The sequence below is a fragment of the Myotis lucifugus genome, unplaced genomic scaffold (genome assembly GCF_000147115.1).
Source record: "Myotis lucifugus unplaced genomic scaffold, Myoluc2.0 scaffold_219, whole genome shotgun sequence".
In the NCBI taxonomy this organism is placed as follows: Eukaryota; Metazoa; Chordata; class Mammalia; order Chiroptera; family Vespertilionidae; genus Myotis; species Myotis lucifugus.
This window is the reverse complement of record NW_005871267.1, coordinates 1,039,494-1,046,937: the sequence shown is the minus strand read 5'-3', so window position 1 is coordinate 1,046,937 and position 7,444 is coordinate 1,039,494. Positions and strand designations below refer to the sequence as shown.

Genomic DNA, 7,444 nt, shown 5'->3' with positions numbered 1-7,444 from the left:
CCAATTTGCAATTCCACCAATAATGCCCAAAGGTCTACCTTTTCCAAAAGAGATAATAGAACAGAAAAAGCCACTTCTAGAACAATGTTCTGTTAGGATCTTTTAAAACGTTGACTGTTCAAAGAATTATGCTTAAGATGATCTACTCATTCTGAAGCTCTGTTTTTCTGAATCCCTGTAAAGAATTTTATTTTATTTTTTTCTCTCCTTGATGTCTGCAGCCAAACTTATCCCTGAGGCCCAGCAGAGGGGACCAGGGCCCGTGCACCACAGTGTTTCTGTGGCAGCCATGGGTGGGCAGGCACTGAATTTGATACGGCTGCATGTAAAGAATTTTATAATGAGTTTTGAGTCTAATTAATAATTTATTAGAATTAAATCTGCAGAGGTACATTTACCAATTATGATTTAACACTTTCCTACTCTATATGCTCTGAAAGATAAGAAAATTATTTTTTATTGAACCCTATAGGTTAAATGCCCAGGATCCTATCATAACCAATATTTGAAGAGGAATCATTGGCTGTTTTCTTGAGGGGAGATCATTAATATAAATCCCTAAATCCCAATAACTTGACAAAAGCAGGTCATGCATTCAATAATTCACTTTACTAACATTTACTGAGTACTTGTTACATTTTATTACTATGTAAGAAAATCCAGAGAATACCATAAGACCTACTCTCCAGAGACAATAGATTTGTTTATGGAAAAGATGTGTGAAAATTCACAGTATCATGTGCTATTGGAATAGTACTCTTTTCATAATATGAGAATTCAAAGGAATAAACTCATTCTGAAGGATTAAAGAACCTAAGTATGATTTTAATTTAAAGATACATTTTTAGGATGAGTAGAAAATAAAATGCTGTAAGAGGTGAAGACATTTCCAAATGATAAAATGACATTTATAAACTTATGGATGGGTAAACACTTGGAATGATCAGGAAAAATGTAGGTATATTATAGCTTATGAGGTGGTTAATGGTTCCTGAGTGGCTTTCTTTGGGACAAGTAGTTCGTGAAGAGGAAATCTGTTTGGAATACTAATCAGGGTTTGAAATACAAACTAACTAGTCACAGTATTCTTTAAAAGGGAGCTATCTAATCTCAGTTAACATTTAAAACAATGTTAATTTAATAGTGTAAAGACCAATATAATACAGTATGATATGAACATGTAGAAAATTTATTAATCTATATAGTTGTAAATGTTGATATAAATATTGAATATAGACTTTCACAATCCACAAATCCGGCAGGTTGAATTTTCTAGGAGGGCCAAAGAGATTAATGTCTCATATGTGTATACTACTTGTCAATTGGATGCCCCTTATGCACATAAAGCTAAATTACAGTTCAGGAGTAATTGATAGAAAGTGTAGCAAAGATAAAACTACTGATTTTATGTTTTGAAGATGGAGATTTTAAGTGAGAATAGAAAAATGCAGAGTCTTTGTTTTGTGATATTTATCTCTAACAATGATCATTGAAATGCACTGATATGCATCTGCAAAGTATATACTAGAATAAGTGCTACAATTTTGACTTTGGCTTGACTTTGAGTCTCAGAGACCCATTTTCTATTTAACTCTTAACGCAGCTAAACATGAAACAGCAGAAATCAGGAGAGTGTTCTATACCTAACTATGGTCCCTGAGTTGAAATAAGGAAACTTTACCCCCATCTCTAGCATAAACTAATTATTACTATTATTTCAGACCGTATTTAATCGTTATGAAGATAATGGGAGAGCATTATTTCAAAAGATAGCATGTCAAATGGAAGTATGTTGATTTGAGAATCAATCAAATAAATTTGGCAGTAAAAATGGAAAGAAAATGAGTTTCCTGAGACAATCAGTGTATAAAATATTTCCCCTTGACATATGGTCTTTGGGTAAAGAAAAGTACTGTTCCTGTTTTTATTTCAGAAATAAAATGTGTACAGTTTAACATCTGCCAAGTTAACAAGCCTTTAAAAAGGAAATCTGCTGAAGGATGCCATTCCCATCATCTAAAACTCGGCCTTGTTAAAAATTGGAAAAAGGGTTAGACCTTGAATTTTATTTGGCTCCATGTGGTTTTTAATGACTGATTGGTTATAGAAGAAAGAGCAAATATTACCATTCTTAACATGGCCCTCATCAGAGCTAGATTTTTTTTAAGTCAAAATAAGTTCTTTTTTTCTGCCCCTAGGGAAATAATGTCAGTAGGTGAATTATGTGGCAGCACATGAACCAGTCAAGACTATGAAGTTTCTCAGATTCTCAAGTGAAGTGAAAACCATTGTGATTTAAAGTAAAGAAAAAACAAACACACAAAACAAAACAAACAAAAAAACAATGTTACATATGCCTGGACTAGGGGGAGCAGCAGCAGCCCAAAGCAAAATATTTGGCTTTTAATCTTGCAATTAGTCAATGTGAAAATAAGAACATGCATAACTTTATAAAAGAACTTTATACTTGGTTATTAGGCTGACTGCCAGCAGCCCATATTCCAGGGTATGGATTCTAAAGGAGATTCATCTTGCATGCCAAATCGGATACAATGGTAGGAGTTGCCTGGGGGGCACTATATTTAGCAAAATTCTGAGGCTGCATTTGGGTAATTTCAGGAAAACTGTCATGATTGATGAATTATTCATAGGCCTGGAAAGAAACAGAATGCATACCAGGTGGTTCAAATGAGATTTAATGAAGGTACCAGTTAGAGAGCCATGGGCAGTGCAAAGGGGACTTGTAAAAGGTACAGAGACAAGCAACAGAGAAAACGCTAGGACTAAACAGTCAGGGATGAAATAATGTTACCATATCCTTTGTGAGAGATGAATCTGTGGGGGTGGGACTGCCTGGTAGGAGCTGTGGAGAACTGAGAAGATGTTTTCCAAAATTGGGGCACTGAAGCAAGGGGGGCAGGAGAGAAGTATCATAACCTTTTTTCATGCATTCTGATCTTCTGCCTGTCCTTCCCATTGGCCAAATCAGGGGTAGGCTGATAAATGAAACACTTAAAAAATGTACCTTGCCAATACCCATCATACCCACCATGGCCAATTTCATGCACAGATGCGATGTCATTGAACGGGAGTTGAGAAGAGTTGCACACAATCGAATTTCACAAGCTGGTGTGAACTGGCTCCAGCACACTACTAGTTTAAACCTAAACAAAAGCCAACCACCAAAGAGTCCATGGGAATAAAGTTTGACGGGTGCTGTTGAGGAATCTAAACTTTTTTTAAATGGTTCTATCAGCCTGAGTCAAAGGGAGAGAGCTGGAATGGCAATAGGATCAAGCTTTCTGTCCACCAACAGTGGGGCAACAAATGCATGGATTTTGCTCATGAGTCAGAGTGGGCATTGGATAAAATTGACTAGAGCCCTCTTAGCACCTGTCCAATGCAGGGTTGTAGGAGTGATGTGATATTGACAGAGATGAGGGACTGCCAGATACCCAAGGACTCAGAGAAGAAATCTAAGTGGCCAGATAGAAAAAAAAATAAAAACAAAAACATCATTTAATCTTGGGAAGGACAGTTCAAGTCCACAAAGTCACCATCAAGAGAGAGTGTGCACTGAATACCCACAAAACCTAGAAAGCTGCAATGTTAAGTCAGAATAAGACTTGACAAGTAAAACTGTGATACTTTCTTAATTATCCCTAAGTTGCTCCACCTTCTAACTAGTCAAATACTGGGTGATCAGAAGCCAGCGCTGGTTAACGTGCAGTAGGTAAAGACATGGGAGAAGAGAACAGAAAATCCAGCCATCCCCCTTTCCCACTACAACCTTTTCAAGCATAAAGTAAGCTCAGAATGAGAAAGTTTGAAGTTCTTATTGTTACTTGAGAAAAAATTAATCTCTAAAAGAACACTATTTTGCTAAGAGAAGTGTATGTAAACATTTTAAGTATCAGAATAACCAAAGAAATTACAGAGGTATTGAAAGCACAAATCAGAAAAAAAGAGATAAATATGAGTATATCACTCCTAAGAAAATTAGAAATGATGTTTGTAACACATATCACTCATTGTTTGTATATAAAAATATATATAGGAAGAAAAGGTAATAAGCTAAATAGAAAAAAAAATGGGCAAATGCCACTAACAGGCATATTTCAGAAGAGGAAATACAAAAACACAGCAAATATTTGAAAGCTGTTTGATCTATCTGAAAATCAAGGAAACACAAATCAAACCCTGAATAAAATATAGCATATATCTATAATAATAAAAGCATAATATGCTAATTAGACCAGACAGCCGACCAATCTTCCAGATGTCATTCTAGATGTCCTTCTGGACAAAGCCACTGCGGCGGGGGCTGAGGCAGAGGCAGTTAGGGGTAATCAGGCAGGCAGGCGAGCAGTTAGGGGTGATCAGGCAGGCAGGTGACCAGTTAGAAGCCAGCAGTCCCAGATTGTGAGAGGGTGCAGGCCAGGCTGAGGGCCCCCACCACCCCCGTGCACAAATTTCGTGCACCAGGCCTCTAGTATATAATAAAAGCCTAACAAGTAAAGTGCTAATAAGAATGCAAAAGAAGAGAAATGTACATGCCACCAGTGAGGTATAAATTGGAACAACTTTGAAAAATTATTTGGAATATCTAGTAAAGTTGATGTAATGTTATACTCTTTCAAAAAGTAATCTGTGAATGTGAATCTCAGAATCCCCTTGTTTTCTGTTAGAGTTTGCCACATGAGAATTTTACCTAACATTTGGTTAGCCTGTAAGGGGAAAACTAAATGGTGACAGATTTCCAGTTTGTCCTCTTACTTCACTCCTCATCCAGCCCAGTTTATGGATTTACTGCTGCAAACTCAGAGGCAATGCCCATGAAAACCCAACAAATGCCTATAGACTTCTATATCAAATTCCTTCGCAAGTCTACTGTGGCGGCTAGATATACCTAGCTTCCCACAAGCTTCAACTTTTTCAACCACATCAGTCAGAAGTGATTAGTTACGTTTCTCTGATCCTTTTCAGGGGTTTACTTCACCAGAACTTCCCAAAATTTTGTAAGATTCCTTATTCCATAATATTTGAAGCACTTCTGTCATCCTGATCAAAAACTGACCCATGTGTAATTTCTGATTCTGCAAATCTATTCTTAAGTACATATCCTGGAGTATGTTTTGACCCTGCACACCAGAGAACACAAAAGGAACCTTTTGTGTTTTGGAATTTCACTGCAACATATTTGTAATAGTAAGACTGAATTAAACCCAAAGCCCATCAACAGATGAGTTGATTAAAAAACTGTGGTACATCTACACAATGGAATACTACACTGTGGTAAAAAAAAAAAAGAAGGAATTCTTACCATTTGCAACAGCATGGATGGAACTGGAGAGCATTATGCTAAGTGAAATAAGACAGTCAGAGAAAGATAAATATCACATGATCTCACTCATTGTGGAATATAATGAACAACATAAACTGATGAACAAAAACAGAACCAGAGTCATAGAAGCATCGAATAGATTGTCCACAATTTTTTTTTGCTATACTTGCATATCTGGTAAAATAATCTTTAAAAGGGATAGGAATGAAAATCACTAAATTCAGGATAATAGTTACTTTATTTTTAATATATTTTTATTGATTTCAGAAAGGAAAGGAGAGGGAAAGAGAGAGAGAAACATCAATGACGAGAGATAATCACTGATCAGCTGTCTCCTGCATGCCCCACAACCCAGACATATGCCCTGACTGGGAATTGAACCTTGACCTCCTGATTCAAAGGTGGACACTCAGCCACTGAGCCATGCTGGCTGGGTGTGGATAACAGTTACTTTTAGAGAAGTAAGACTAGCATGGAAAGTGGAAGAGACTGAAAGGTCAGTGTTATGGATTGAGTTGGGCCCCCTGCCAAATTCATATGTTGAAGTTCTAACCCTCAGTACCTCAGATTGTGCCTTTATGTGGAGATAGGGTCTTTTCAGAGATAATCATGTTAAAGTGAGATCATTAGGGTGAGCCCTAACCCAGAATGACTGGCATCCTTTTTAAAAAACAAACTTGGCCACAGAGACATATGCAGAGGGAAGGATGTGCAGACAGGGAGAAGAAGGCCATCTACAAGCCAAGGAAAAAGACCTGCAATACGTTCTTCCCTACCAGCCCTCAGAAAGAATCACCGTGCCAACCTCTTCATCAGATACTTCTAGCCTCCCGAACTGTGAGACAATAAGTTTCTGATGCTTAAGTCACTCCTTTTGGTTCTGTTTCTCTGGAGAACACCGACTAATACATGGAGAGTCTTGGGGTTTCACTGTCATCCAGGAGTGAAGAAAAGCCAGCCCCACCAGCTTGTCTGGACAGGCAGTGGTGGGCAAGTCTGAAGTGGCTCTAGGAGTGCAGCCCATCATGTTCCATACGTCAGTTCATTGATCATACAGCATTATCTCACTAGTCACAGGTGTTTTTAGATGGGCATGATTAGTACCATTTTAATGGTATAGAAAAGAAAAGTCTTGGGGTTTCTAATTGATTTACACTAAGTCACATAGCTGGTAAATGCCAACTCTAGAATGTACATGAAAGGGCGAGGGCTAGGCCCTCCATCTTGCCCCAGGGTAAGGGCTACGTCCTCCATCTTACCTTGGCCATGTGTTTGGCAAGGAGCTTCTTCCCGGAAGTTAAGACTCTGCTAGCCACACCCAGGAACAAGACATCGACTTGCGCCTGGCCAATCGGCAAAGCACAGTCCTTTATCCTCCCCTTACTCCAACCCCCCCTATATAACCGGTCTCTAGGCGGGGTTCTCTCTCTCAGCCACTTGGTTTGCCGTTGTGTCGGTGAGTCTGGTGGACGGGGAGCCGAGCTAGCTTGAAATACAGATTCTTATGCTTTTGCATCGGATTGGCTGGCTCCCTGATGTGGTTTCTTGGGAATCTTGAAATCTGGGCATAACAGTACACTTTATGTGAGTCTGAGGAGTACGCCTACAAAAACAAGTTGAACTTAATAGACCACTATCATAACAAGTTCTCCTCTCCTGAGAAACATGTGAACTCACTTTTCTTCCTTTATAAGGCCCACATCTCTGTTTCTTTTCTTAGTTCTTCTTAGCTCTTCTTAGCACCTTGGAATGAGTCCAGCCGAGGATAGAACATCATGAATTTGGCTAGCAGTTATTGCCAAACTTAGCTCATCATCAAAAGCCCCTGAGGAACATTTTTAAATAAAAATAAGGAAGTCCTAGGTTTGCAAGATGCAATAGCCAATTTCTGAAATTCTGTCCATATTTTTCCAGATTTATTGAGATGAAGTTGGCATATAACATTATGTAAGTGTAAGGTACACAGCATGTTGATTTGATGCACATACATGTACAGTGTACAATTATCACCACCACAGCACTCCAGACACCTCAATCCTGCCACAGAGTTACCTTCTTTTTTGTGGTGAGGATTCTAGTCATATCCTAAAACTCTATCTT

General features: G+C 38.3%; 1 pseudogene; it reads right to left on the bottom strand.

The window, feature by feature from the left end:
• Positions 1–209: 209 nt before the first annotated feature.
• LOC111827778 lies at positions 210–324 on the bottom strand (annotated as a pseudogene).
• Between the last annotated feature and the right edge of the window lie 7,120 nt (positions 325–7,444).